The sequence below is a fragment of the Ambystoma mexicanum genome, chromosome 10 (assembly GCF_040938575.1).
Source record: "Ambystoma mexicanum isolate Mex_15411 chromosome 10, UKY_AmexF1_1, whole genome shotgun sequence".
NCBI lineage: Eukaryota > Metazoa > Chordata > Amphibia > Caudata > Ambystomatidae > Ambystoma > Ambystoma mexicanum.
In genome coordinates, this window is record NC_090932.1 from 58,343,318 (window position 1) to 58,357,818 (window position 14,501).

At 55.4% G+C, this 14,501-nt stretch overlaps 1 protein-coding gene across 3 annotated transcripts in view; it reads left to right on the forward strand.

Annotated features, from left to right (window-relative positions):
• Positions 1–14,501, forward strand: part of TFRC (transferrin receptor) — an 858,836-nt gene that overhangs the window by 254,553 nt on the left and 589,782 nt on the right. The gene's annotated exons all lie outside the window — the stretch shown is intronic.

Consider the following 14,501-nt stretch of genomic DNA (forward strand, 5'->3'; position numbering starts at 1 on the left):
CAGTGGAGGATGCACTTAAAAGCGCAAAAGAGGAATATGATACCCTTGAATCACTGGGACAGCTCACTAACAAACCTTTTGGGCAGAGGGGCTCAAACTCTCGCTGCTTCAGAGGATGAAACTCCTAGCACCCCTCTAATTACAACCAGGGTGGGCAAGGTTCGTCCTGGGGTTCTTCACAAGGGCAGTCCTCCCAACAGAGGTTTCAAAGAGGCCAAAGAAGGTTTAGGAGTAGGGAAAGATCCTCCTCCAGAGGGGGCTCAACCCCCTCCTAGGCAATGACCACCCACTACAAGTTTCCTCACATGCCACTCCAATAGGAGGTTGTGTTTTACACTTTTCTCATGCATGAGAGGGGGATCACTTTGGACAAGTGGGTACTTTCCACCGTGGCGGGGTGGTATTGCGTAGAGCTAATTAAAATACCAGTCAACCACCCGCCAAGGCAAAGACGGACTTCACAGGAAGAACACATCCTGTTGGAAGAGGTCCACACACTGCTACTAAAGGACGCCATACAAATCGTCCCGGTGAACCAGGTAAACCAGGGGGTTTATTCAATATACTTTGTGCTGAGAAAAGATCTAACCAAGCGCCCTGTCTAGACCTGCACCCTGCAAACACCACAAAAATTCTGCATGACACTGCTACAGGAAGTTATCCCTCTGCTAAAACAGGGGGACTACATGGCAACCTTAGATTTGAAGGATGCATACTTTCATATTTCAATGTTCCCAGCATAGAGAAGTTTCTTGTGCTTCAAAATAGCGAACCAACACTACCAATTCAAGGTGCTACCCTTCGGCATAGCATCTGCCTCAAGGGCATTCACCAAGGTAATGGAGCTAGTGGCAGCACATTTCTCCAGCATGGGGTCTGGCATGGATTCACATGCTCATGAATATTCCCCGTCGTCAGACTGGGAATCCTCGGTAAAGAAAAAATCAGTATCGGTTTCGTTTCTGATCTGTCTTTCGTAGTAGTAACCAATCACTGATCTCTGCGTCATACTGACCACAGCCAATGACTGCCCTCTACCTAAGCCTCGCCTCTGGCAGCCATCTTCAGATTTTTACTGCACGTTCAAGTGTTGGGATCCTCGTGCTATTGCTCTCGAGCGTTAGTGCTTTTTTTCACGTTTTTTCTCAGAAAAATGTCTCTTTCGGTCAAAAGAGCCTCCAGCTCCACCGTTTCTTCATCCGATCAACGGGGACCCATGTCGGATTCGTCTACGCCCCTCAAGGGTGAAGATTTTGTCGAGCCATGCTTTTGGAGGACTCCAGAAGTTTCTCAGGCCCATCTCGGACATGGCCCAGGAGAAGGGAAGCTCCACGCCCGGAAAGCTGTTCAGGGTCTGCCCTGGATGCCAGCTTCAGAACGTCTTTAAGGAGGACGAACACTCCCTTAGTCTTTACTGCCTACATGAGGACAAGACGCACGTGGAGAAGGACTGCGTTTTGCGGCAATATGTCGGAGCGGACCATGAAGGACCGCCATCAACGTCTCGCCAACTGGCTGGAAGGAAAGAGCCCGTCAGGCGAGAAGTCCGAGCGGTCTTCTAAGACCTTTTGAGGGCGCCCCGGCGACAGGGGTCCAACAGAAGGCCAAGCACCGCGAGTCTGCTGGCACCGGGAGCGCCGAACGGTCGGGCTCTACGGGCGCCAGGCAGGGCGCATCCTCCCCGGCGCCATCAACCACGAGCCAACGCTCTGGCTCGGGTAAGAGGAAGGCCGAGCACCCAGCAAAACTCCTGGAGAGACCCCGGTCGTGCCCTAAGGCCCCATCGGAGGGGGAGCGAGGTGGTGACCCCCCCTCACCCCTCCCAAGGAGAAGGCGGTGAGCGCACCGAAGGTGGTGAAAGCCTTGTTCCATCCGGCCAAGGCCTCTATCGATGCAGTCGCGGCGGCCCTGGTTCAGCCTGTGGAGGCTACACCAGTGGTGGCGACCCCGGGGCCCAGAATCTCCCTGCCACCGCGGAGGGAGTCCTCTTTCATGCCCATCGACAGGAACCCCGTGAAACCTCCGGAGAAGAAAAAGGGGGGGCAGGAGGTCGTGGACTCGGCCTCAATCTCTGAGGAGGAGCTGATCGAAGTCTTAGGCCAAGGCTCTGGCGTGGAAGGCCACCCTGTCGGGAGGGACCCCGACGTGGAAGACGACGAGGGCGTCTAGGATGCCGACGGGGCTCCTGATTGCCCGTCGGATCTCCCTCAACCAGTGCCGCAAGACAACTCGGCGGCCATTTTGTTGGCTATACAGTCCTTATACTCGGAGATAAGGACGAGACTGCCGTTACCACCAATGGAAGAACCGCTCCCGACAGGGGACCCGGAGCCAGGCCCTTCTGGGAGCCCTCCCCCTAAGAGAAGGATTCATCCTCCACCTCCCTTTCAGCCATCGCGCCCTGTTCAGCCCTCCTCCCCGACCACGACACGTGGGGATGATACGGGGACTGACACGACCGCGACTGGTACAGACGACGAGGTTTACGACGAGGATCTCCCGTCACCTCCCTCCCGGGCTTCCCCGCCCGACGAGATTGGATCGTTTCACTCCATGCTCGCCAGGGCATCCGAGCTTTTCCTGCTCTGCCTGGAAGAGAAGGAAGGTTTCCTTTATCAACGGCGCGAGACCAAGAGGAAGACGGTCCTCGCTGTACCTCTACTGGACGATATTTGGGATGAGGGCCTCGCCCTCCTCAAGAACCCATCCACGACGCCGGCTAGAAGGGATCGGTACGAGAAGTACTGGGTCCCGGACGCGGCTCCCTTGTGCCTTCGGGCACAGCCGACCCCGGACCTGGTCGTCTCCGCGGTGGCCAGAAAGAAAGCGGGGGGGGGGGCGCGGCCTCTACATCAACCTCCCCACCGGACGGCGAGGGAAAGAAATTAGACACGATGGGACGCAGTCTCATCTCGTTGGCAGCGACGATGATTAAGGCGGCCAACGCCTTGGCTATCGTAGCCCGCTACGACAGGGAGTTGTGGTACAAACTGGCCCCCCTGCTGGACTTCCTACCAGACAAGAGGGCGGAAGCCCTAGAGATCTTGCAGGAAGGAGAGGTGGCGTCGGACCACGCCATTACGATTGCGACGGACATCGCTGACACTGGATTTCGCCAGTTGGGCAACGGCGTGTGCCTTAGGCGGCGTGGATGGCTCAAGGCTACTGACTTCCGTCAGGACGTGCAGACCAGGGTTTTGGACATGCCGTTCGACGGAAACAACCTGTTTGGGAAAACAGTGGACGATTCCCTTCAAGCCATCAAGGCGGACACGGAGACGGCCCGGGCTCTTGGGGTTCTCCAGCAACGGCGGCCGCCCTTTCGGTGCGGCGGAGGCAAACAGGGTGCCTCCAAAGGTTCCAGCGGCGGATTTTCCACCTACCGTCAAGCGGCCCGTTCGTCGTCACAGGAAGCTTACAGGGGACGAGGCAAGTCAGGCGGACCCCGCCGTCGTCGCCAAGGAGGACAAGGCGGCAAAGCCTCGTCCAAGCAGGACTGAACCGGCCGTGGGGTTGGGCCCCACCGAAGCACCCCGGTGGGAGGCCGGCTAGCGAGCTTCGTCGGCGTGTGGGAGTCCATCTCCACTGACCGTTGGGTGCTGGACGCCCTAGCTCAGGGTCACGCGCTCGAGTTTCTAAGGAGGTGCCCGCGCGTCCCCCCTGTGGCCAGGAAAGAACATCACGTCCCTCAACTTCTCTTGGAGGTAAAGGCGATGCTCAAGAAGGGCGCCATCGAGCTCGTCCCAAAGAGGCTTCGGGGCTCCGGAGTTTACTCAAGATACTTCCTCGTGAAGAAGACGGGAGGATGGCATCCCATCCTGGACCTACGACGACTGAACAAATTCATCAAGGCACAGAAGTTCTGAATGGTCACCTTCCAACACGTCCTGGGTCAACTGGAGGAGGGCGATTTCCTGTCGTCGTTGGATTTGGAGGATGCCTACTTCCATATTCCCATCCTAAAGGGACACCGAAAGTTTCTCAGGTTCGTGGTCCAAGGGCGTCACTATCAGTTCAGAGCCCTTCCCTTCAGTTTGAGGTCGGCACCCAGGGTGTTCACCAAGTGCCTCGCACCGGTGGCGGCGCAGCTGCGCTGAGCGGGGATCCACGTCTACCCCTACCTGGACGACTGGCTCATCCGAGCGAAGACGAAGGAGCTTGCCTTGGAGTACACGGCAAGGACCGTCCAGCTACTCGCGGACCTGGGATTCTCCATAAACTACGCCAAGTCCCACCTGGTGCCCGCGCAAGACGCACTGTTTTTGGGAGCGAAGCTCGACCGTGTCGCTTCTGGCCTCTCCGCCGGAGGAAAGGACGAGGGCCATCTTGGGCAAGGTGCAGCGGATCCTGGTTGCGGACGCGGCCAGGGTGAGGGCCATCAAGTCCCTCCTCGGAATGATGTCGTCTTGCATTTATCTCATCCGCCTGTGCAGGATCCGGATGCGCCCGTTGCAGGAGTTCCTGGACGCGCGCTGGATCCAGACGACGGGCAGCTTCGAGGAGAGGATCACACTCGACGAGAGTTTTCGACGAGCGATCCGGTGGTGGGGCACCCGCGCGCATCTGACGGCGGGCATGGACTTACAGACCCCCGGCCACCCGGAGACAGTGACCACGGATGCCTCCCTGGAAGGGTGGGGAGCGCACACCGAAAATCTGCACGCGAGAGGCCTTTGGCTTCCGACGGAGAAGTCCCTCCATATCAACGTCCTGGAGCTCCGTGCAGTGTTTTGGGCCCTCAGGTCCTTTCGTCCGTCCCTCAAGGGCAAGGTGGTGAGGATCTTCACTGACAACACCACCACCATGTTCTACATCAGGAAGCAGGGCGGTACCAGATCCCCAGTCCTGTCCAAGGAGGCGCAGGATCTGTGGCATTGGGCCGTCGCCCAAGGGACGTTTCTGGTGCCGTTTTATCTGGCAGGAATAAAAAACACCATCGCCGACTCGCTCAGCAGAGAGCTGCGCTCGTGCCACGAGTGGGAACTACGACAGGATCTAGTGGACCGCCTCTTCTGACGGTGGGGCACACCCCAGATCGATCTGTTCGCGACGGCGACGAACTCCAAGTGCCGGAGGTTCGCCAGCAGGTTTCCCCAGCCGAGGAGCATGGGGGATGCTTTCTCGCTCCCCTGGGAGGGCCTGTTTCTATACGCGTTCCCTCCATTGCCGCTGCTGATCAGGCTCATCAACCAGCTCAAGAGGTCACGGTGCAGGATGATCCGCGTCGCACCTGCGTGGCCGAGGCAGATATGGTTCCCGGACCTTCTGGACTTGCCAGCGTCCCCGTCAATCAAGCTGCCAGTGGACGAGGATCTTCTCTCCAGGGAAGGAGGCGCCATCCTCCATCACGACCCGAAGTCGCTGAACTTGCAGGCCTGGCTCCTGCAGCATTAGAGTTTGGAGGATACGACATACCGGCCGACTGCAGAGAGGTTCTTGCCAAGGCCAGGGCGTCCTCAACTCTTAAATGCTACGGACACAAATGGAAGAGGTTCTCTGTCTGGTGCCACGCACAGAAGATTAACCCTCTACGGATTACGGCCCCCCAGGTACTGCCGTACCTACTGATGCTGGCCAAGGCTGGACTGGCGCACGCGTCCAAGATTCATCTTGCTGCGATCTCCCGATACACCAGAACCACGAGGCGGACGTCTTTATGGTCTCATCGCCTGGTGAAAGAGTTCATGAAGGGACTGTTCAGATCGTTCACGCCGGTGAAGGCTCCGGCCCCGGCGTGGGAGCTCAACGTGGTGCTGACCAAGCTCATGGGACCTCCGTTCGAGCCTCTGCACTCGGCTCCGTTGAAGGTCTTGTCGTGGAAAACAGCGTTTCTTGTGGCCCTCACTTCCGCACGACGGGTGGAAGAGATCCAGGCCCTTTCCTGCAAGGCCCCGTACCTGACTTTTCACGACACAAGGGTAGTGCTCAGGACCACCCCTCCTTCATGCCCAAGGTGCTGTCGGACTTCCACCTCAACGAACCCTTGGTGTTGCCTGTTTTCTTCCCGTCGCCTTTGTCGCCGGCTGAAAGGACTTTGCACTCGCTGGATGTGGCTAGAGCGCTGAGGTTCTACGTGGACCGCACAAAGTGTTTTCGGAAGACGTCACAACTCTTTGTGAACTTTGGACCTGTCAATCAGGGGAAGGCTCTCTCGAAGGCTTCCATTTCCAGATGGCTCTCCGGCTGTATCATGTACTGTCATCGGTTGGCAAACCGACCGCTGCCTGGCCGTCTGAGAGCCCATTCCACCATAGCGATCGCAGCTACCACGGCGTTCCTATCTGGTGTGCCCTTGCTGGACATCTGCAGGGCTGCTACGTGAAGGTCGACGCACACCTTCACGAAATTCTACTGCGTCAATCGGGATTCCAGGGAGGAGTCCAGGGTCGGCCAAGCAGTGCTGCGCAACCTGTTCGCCTAAGGTGAGCCTGGTGAGAAGGTAAGAATTGCTTGATGTTGAGTTTGATGTAATGCTTAATGTTGAGCCTTTGCCACCTCCCGTGGTTGTGCATGTGTGTACTGCTATGTATTCTTTATTCATGAGCATGTGAATCCATGCCAGACCCCATGCTGGAGAAGGAACAAGTTACTTACCTTTAACTGTTGTTCTCCAGCATGGGTCTGGCATGGATTCACATGCGAACCCTCCCGCCTACCCCTCTGCGGCTCTTCACTTGGTCATACTGCCACTTCACGTGCTACCAAATCTGAAGATGGCTGCCAGAGGCGGGCAGTCATTGGCTGTGGTCAGTATGACGCAGAGATCAGTGATTGGTTACTACTACGAAAGACGGATCAGAAACAAAACTGATACTGATTTTTTTCTTTACCGAGGATTCCCAGCCTGACGACGGGGAATATTCATGAGCATGTGAATCCATGCCAGACCCATGCTGGAGAACAACAGTTACAGGTAAGTAACTTGTTCCTTACGCAGAGAATCCATCCCAGTGTACCCTTATCTGGACGACTTGCTGATAACCGGGAAATTCCAAAGAACGTCCTAGACAGTATCTTTTCCCTACGGGGTTATTCCCCTTTGCACAAGCCAAAACACGCAGTGCCCAGACTTTGCATCCAGGCTTCCACAGCACGGGTCCAAGGGGATTGCCCTGTGGATGAACTGGCCGGGGAAATGTGCCTACGCCCCCGGCTTGCCCCCCCCCCCCCCCCCAACACCCCACACCGATACTGAGCAGGTTGGTGAACAAGATGCACCTGGAACAAGTGATATTAATCCTAATTGCTTCTATGTGGGTGAGACGACCTTGGTTTCCACATCTGTGCAAACTGGCAATGTGCGATCCAATCAAACTCTCGTGCCCTACCACATGCTCACTAAGCACGGCGGACAGCTTTCCACCCACACCCTCGGTCTATAAACTTGGCAGCTTGGCTCCTGAAGTCATTGAATTTGGCCTTTTAAAATCACCTCAAAGGTGTATGGAAATCCTCAAGAAGGCACGCAAACCAAACACCACACAGTTATTTTACCAAAAGGGAAAGATTTATAATATGGTGCCAGTCAAAGAATATAAAACCGATAGAATGTACTCATCACACATTCTACATTACATGCTCCACTTACTAGACTCATGGCTAGTATTTAATGCCATCAAAGTTTAATGGGCTGCTCTATCAATGTACACTTCTCAAAGCAAGGTGTCCTGGTGGAAAGTCCCTGTCTTTAAGGCATCCATGGGGGGAGTAAAAAGACTTTACCCTCCCATTTCAAACCTGCCTCCAGGGTAGGACCTAAATGTGATACTTGCAGAGCTCATAGGATCCCCCTCCCTCCCCTTTGGATTTGTGCATAGGCTCAGCCTTAAACACCTCACATATAAAACGGCTTTTCTGGTGTCCATCACCTCCATAAGAAGTAATGAACTACAAGTTTTGTCAGTGCAACACCCTTTGTTATCCACAAGGACAAGTTAGTACTAGGAACACACCCTAGGTTTTCACCAAAGTTCACTAAGTTCCATGTGAACCAGTCCATCGAACTACCAGCTTACTTTTAAAACATTTCAAGCTCAGCTGAGATACTCTATAAACTAGATGTAAGGAGGGCAGTCCTTTACTATGCAAACAAGACAACCCTGCTACGAAAAACAGACCAACTGTTTGTCTCCATAGCACCTGGTAGGGAAGGTGATCAAGTTTCCAAAAACGCCATTGTTAGGTAAAGATTGGGGATAGTACCCTTTGGGTGCATTACAAGAAGCTTAGCCTCCTCGCATTAGGGACCCAACCTTTGGTGCAAGTCTGGACTACTCAAGTTGGTAGTGTGGACAAGCAGCCAGGCTTATCAAGAGGGGTCAATGTGAGCAGTAGGGTAGTTACAGAGGTTCACAGTGACCAGTATTCAAATAAACACTGATAATCAAGGTTTCTTGATAAAACCATTTTTAATTTACCAGTCATTTAAAACAAAGCCTTCTTCAGAAGGTGCAATAAAATAGCAACACTCCCAATATGTACATTCTTAAGTTTCTCAGAATAAGTAAAGGCTTATGAGAGTGTCAAAAGACAGCACTATTCGAACAAACAAGAGATCACAAATATTCTTTAAGCAGGAAAATACCTTTGGACCCCGAATTCAGATTAAGTTGACCCCTTCCTGGAAGGACAGGTGCAATACAATAACGGGAGAGAAGAGTCATTCAGGGAACCGATCTAAGCCAATGTCAATGGGCAAAAATCTGAACTGAAGCACTTCTTGCAGGTGAGTAAAAGTCTTTGTCTTTGATGAAAAAGAAGAATCTAATGTAGGGCCACAATTCGGGAGACTTGTGAAGTAGAAGATGCAAGCAAATCTACAATGAGAGGTAAGTTCTCTCAGACTTTACAGTACCTTTTAGGTTGAAGAAACATGCAGCAGATGACTTCTCGTTTCTGATCTGTCTTTCTTGGTAGTAACCAATCACTGGTCTCTGGGTCATACTGCCCCCAGCCAATGACTGCCCTCTCTCTAAGCCCCGCCCCTGGCAGCCATCCTCACATTTTTACCGCAGGCTCAAGTGTTGGGAGTCCTCGTGGTATAGCTCTGGAGCTTTTACTGCGTTTTGCGCTTTTTCAAAGAGATTTCTCATTTTTCGGTTTAATTGAGCCTCAAGCTCCACTGTTTCTACTTCCGATCAACGGGGACCCGTTTCGGATTTATCTACGCCCCTCAAGGGTGAAGTTTTCCTCAAGTTACGCTTCTTGGAGGATTCCAGAAGTTTGAGGCCTACCTTGTGGACGAGAGGAACATGGCCCAGGAGAAGGGAAGCTTGACTCCCGGCAAACTGCTCAGGATCTGCCCTGGATGCAACCTTCAAAATGTGTTCAAGGAGGACGAGCATTCGAAATGTCTTTACTGCCTCCACAAGGACAAAACGCACGTGGAGAAGGACACTGCATTTTGCTTTAACATGACGGATCGGACAATGAGGGATCGCCGGACCAGTCTCTCCAATTGGCCGGAAGGCAAGAGCCCAGCAGGTGAGAAGTCCAAGCGGTCTTCTAAGTCCTGTGAGGGCGCCCTGGCGACAGGGGCCCAACAGAAGGCAAAGCACCGCGGGCACCAGGAGCGCCAAACGGTCGGGCTCCTCGGCTGCCAGGCAGGGCGCACCTTCACCGACGTCATCAACTGCGAGCCAATGCTCTGGCTCGGGAAAGAGAAAATCTGAGAACCCGGCTAAGCTTCTGGAGAGGCCCCGGTCAATCTCGGAGGAACTGGCCGAGGGGGAGCGAGGCGGTGACCCTCCCCCTAAGGTGAAGGCCTCAGGAGCGCCCAAGGTGGTGAAGGCTTTGATTTACCCGGCTAAGGCCTCTATCGAGGGAGTCGCTGCGGCCCTGGTGAAGCCTGTGGAGGCTATCCCAGTGGAGGCTACCTCGGGGCCCAGAGTTTCCCTGCCTCCGCGCAGGGAATCCTAATATAAGCCCATCGAGGACCCCTGTGAAGACCCCGGTGGAAAAAGAGGGGGGCGGTGGCCATTACGGACACAACCTCTGAGGAGGAACTGACCAAGAATTTGGAAGAGGCCCAGCCCCACGGGAGGAATCCCGAGGAGGGGGGAATGACGAGAGCGAGGGTGGCAACAACGACGTTCCCGTGGAGAAACCGTCACTCCTGGCACACCCGTCGCAACCCGAGCCTCAGGACAACTTGGCGGCCATTTTGACAGCAATCCAAGCCTTATGCACAGAGATGAGGACGAGACTGCCCCTACCCCCGACGGACAACCCAGCTGTACCGGGTCCGTCGGGAAGCCCTCCGAACAAGAGAATTTATCCAGTGCCCCTTCAGCCCTCACGACCTTCTCAGCCTTTGTCGCCTTCCCTGATCCCGAGGGACGACACGGGAACGGACACGGCCACGGCGGGGACGGATGACGGCGGTGACGACGGGACTGGCCTCCCGTCTTCGATTCCTCGGGCGTCCCCGCCCGACGAGATTGGCTCCTTTCACATCATGATTGCCAGGGCATCTGAGCTTTTTCAACTCTGCCCTGAGGAGAAGGAAGGCTTCCTCTACCAACGGCGCAATGCCAAAAGGGAGACGGTGCTCGCGGTGCTTGTTGGTTGATGACATCTGGGACGAAGGACTTGACCTCCTCAACCAGTCCACGACACCTATCAAGAGAGACCGTTATGAGAAGAAGTACCGGGTCCCCGACACCGCCCCGTTGTGCCTCAGGGCGAAGCTGACCCCGGATTCGGTCGTCTCAGCGGCAGCCAAGAAGAAAGCGGGGGGGGGGCGCGCGCGTATTGACTTCATCCTCAACTTCCCCACCGGACGGCAAGGGAAAGAAGCTGGATGCCGTGGGACTACGAGTCATCTCGTCGGCGGCAACGACGATTAAGGTGGCCAACGCCCTAGCGATTGTGGCCCGCTACGACAGGAAATTGTGGTACAAGATCGCCCCCCTGTTGGACTTCCTCACGGACAAGAGGCCCTGGCGATCCTACAGGAGGGTGAGGTAGCGTCGGACCACGCCATAACTGTGGCCACGGACATTGCTGACACCGGTTTCTGCCAGTTGGGCAACAGTGTTTGCCTTCGATGGCGGGGGTGGCTTAAGGTGACGTATTTCCGCCAGGACGTGCAAGCCAAGGTTTTGGACATTCCCTTCGATGGGAACAATCTGTTTGGAAGGACTGTGGATGAGTCGCTGCATGCCATCAAGACCGACGCAGAGACGACTCGGCCTTGGGAGTCAGAACTCTGGAGGCCAGCAAGGTGCCTCCAAAGGATTCGGCGGCAGCTCCTCGACCTACCGTCAAGAAGCCTACCCGGGACGAGGCAAGTCCGGTGGATCCCGCCGAAGCACCCCGATGGGAGGCCGGCTGGCGAAGTTATCAGCGTGTGGGAGTCTATCTCCACCGACCGTTGGGTGCTGGATGCCCTGGACCATGGGCACACTCTGGAATTTCTAAAGAAGTGCCCCCGAATTCCTCCAGTGGCCAGGAAGGAAAACCACGTCCCTCAACAGCTGTTGGAGGTGAGGGCTATGCTCAAGGAAGGAGACATCAAGCTCGTCCCAAAGAGGCTCCAGGGCTCTGGAGTATATTCCTGATAATTCCTCGTCAGAAAGAAGACAGGAGGTTGGCGTCCCATCCTGGACTTGCGTCGGCTAAACAAATATATCAAGGCACAGACGTTCCAGATGGTCACCCTCCAGCACGTGCTGGGACAGCTGGAGGAGGGCGACTTCCTAGTGTCGTTGGTTCTGTTGGATCTGGAGGATGCATACTTTCACATCCCCCATCTTAAAAGGACACCGTAAGTTTCTCAGGTTCATAGTCCAAGGGCGGCACTACCAGTTCAAGGCCCTCCCATTCGGATTGAAGTCGGCGCCCAGGGTGTTCAAGTGCCTGGCACCAGTGGCGGCGCGGCTGCGCCTGCAGGGGATCCACGTCTACCCCTACCTGGACGACTGGCTCATCCGAGCAGGGACAAGGGAACTCGCCGTCGAACACATGGCAAAGACCGTCTGGCTGCTCACGGACATGGGATTCTCCATCTTCCCCAAATCCCAACTGGTTCTGTTGCAGGTTGCGCTGTTTCTGGGAGCAAAGCTCTAAACAGTCTCGCAGTTGCGGAAAGAACACAGGCCATCCTGGGCAAGGTACAGCGTCTACTGGCCACTGACGTGGCCAGAGTGAGGTCCATCAAGTCCCTTCTCGGGATGATGTCCTCTTGCATCTACCTGGTGCGCCTGTGCAGGCTTCGGATGTGTCCTCTGCAGGAGTTCCTCGATGCCCGTTGGACACAAGCGACGGTCAGCTTTGATTGACAAGATCCCGCTCAGCGAGGAATTCCGCCAGGCAATTCGATGGTGGGGCACCCGCGCGCATTTCACCGCAGGCAGACTTTCAGACCCCAGCATACCAGGTGACGGTGACGGATGCCTCCCTGGAGGGGTGGGAAGCGCACACCGGAGATCTTCGAGCGAGAGGCCTGTGGCTCCCGGAGGAGAGGCCGCTCCACATCAAGATACTGGAGCTCCGAGCAGTGTTCTGGGCCCTCAAGTCATTCCTCCTGTCCCTCAAGGGCAAGGTGGTGAGGATCTTCACCGACAACACCACCACGATGTTCTACATCCGGAAGCAGGGCGGAACCAGATCCCCCAGCCCTATCCAAGGAAGCCAAGGAGCTGTGGCACTGGGCCTTTGTCCAGGGGATGTTTCTGGTGCCTTCATCTAGCAAGGATAAACACCATCGCCGACTCGCTCATCAGGGAGCTGCGCTCTTGCACAAGTGGGAACTACTCCAAGATCAAGTGGATCAACTCTTCCGGCGATGGGGCAAACCCCAAATCGACCTGTTTGCGACGGCGACAAACTCGTGCCAGAGGTTCGCCAGCAGGTTCCCCCAGCCGAGGAGCATGGGCGATGCTTTCTCGTTCCCCTGGGACGGCCTGTTCCTGTATGTGTTGCCGCTGCTGCTCAGGCTCATCAACCAACTCAAGAGGTCACGGTGCAGGATGATCCTCGTCGCACCGAGGTGGCCGAGACGGATATGGTTCCCGGACCTTCTGGACTTGTCGGCGTCCCCACCAGTCAAATTGTCGACGGACGCAGATCTTCTCTCCAGAGAAGGAGGCACCATTCTTCATCATGACCAGGAGTTGCTGAACTTGCAGGCCTGGCTCCTGCAGCACTACAGTTTGGAGGGCACGATATCCCAGCTGACTGCAGAGAGGTTCTTGCAAAGGCCAAGGTGTCCTCAACTCTCGTGCTACGCACACAAGTGGAAGAGGTTCTCTGTCTGGTGCCGGGCACAGATAACCCTCTACGGATTACAGCCCCTCAAGTGCTACTGTATTTACTGTTGCTGGCCAAAGCTGCACTAGCTCACGCTTCCATCAAGCTGCATCTGGCAGCGATTTCACGATAAACCAGAACTGCGGGACGGTCATCCCTGTGGTCTCATTGCCTGGTGAAGGAGTTTATGAAAGGACTGTTCCGATCGTTCTCGCCGGTGAAGGCTCCAGCCCCGGCGTGGGAACTCATGGGGCCGCCATTCGAGCCCTTGCATTCGGCTCTGTTGAAGTTTGTCGTGGAAGACCGCGTTTCTTGTGGCCATCACCTCTGCACCACGCATGGGAGAGATTCAGGCCCTTTCCTGCGAGCCTCCATACTTGAATTTCCACGAGATGAGGGTGGTGGTGAGGACGCATCCCTTCATGCCCAAGGTGCCGTCGGACTTCCATCTCAACAAGCCCTTGGTGTTACCAGTCTTTTTCCCGTCGCCTTCGTTGCCGGCCGAAGGACTTTGCACTCGTTGGATGTAGCTAGAGCACTGAAGTTCTATGTGGACTGAACGAAGAGTTTTCGGAAGACATCACCGCTGTTGGTGAACTTTGGACCTGTGAACCAAGGGAAGGCTCTCTCGAAGGCTTCCATTTCCAGATGTCTCTCAGGCAGCATCATGCACGGTCATCGGTTGGCAAACCGACTGTTGCCTGGCCGTCTGAGCCCATTCGACCAGAGCGATCGCTGCTACCATGGCTTTCTTGTCTGGTGTGCCCCTGCTGGACATCTGCAGGGCTGCTACGTGGAGGTCGACGCACACCTTCACGAGATTCTACTGCATCGACTGGGATTCCAGGGAGGAGTCCAGAGTTGGCCATGCAGTGCTGCGCAACCTGTTCTCTTAAGGTGAGCCTGGTGAGGAGGTAAGAGATGCTTAATGTTGAGCCTTGCCACCTCCCGTGTTTGCATGTGTGTACTGCTATGTATTCTTATATTCATGAGCATGTGGATCCATGCCAGACCCCATGCTGGAGTAGGAACAAGTTGCTTACCTGTAACTGTTATTCTCCTGCATGCGTCTGGCATGGATTCACATGCGAACCCTCCCTCCTACCCCTCTGCGGCTCTTCACTTGGTCATACTGCCACTTCACGTGCTACCAAATCTGAGGATGGCTGCCAGAGGCGGGGCTTAGGGAGAGGGCAGTCATTGGCTGGGGGCAGTATGACCCAGAGACCAGTGATTGGTTACTACTAAGA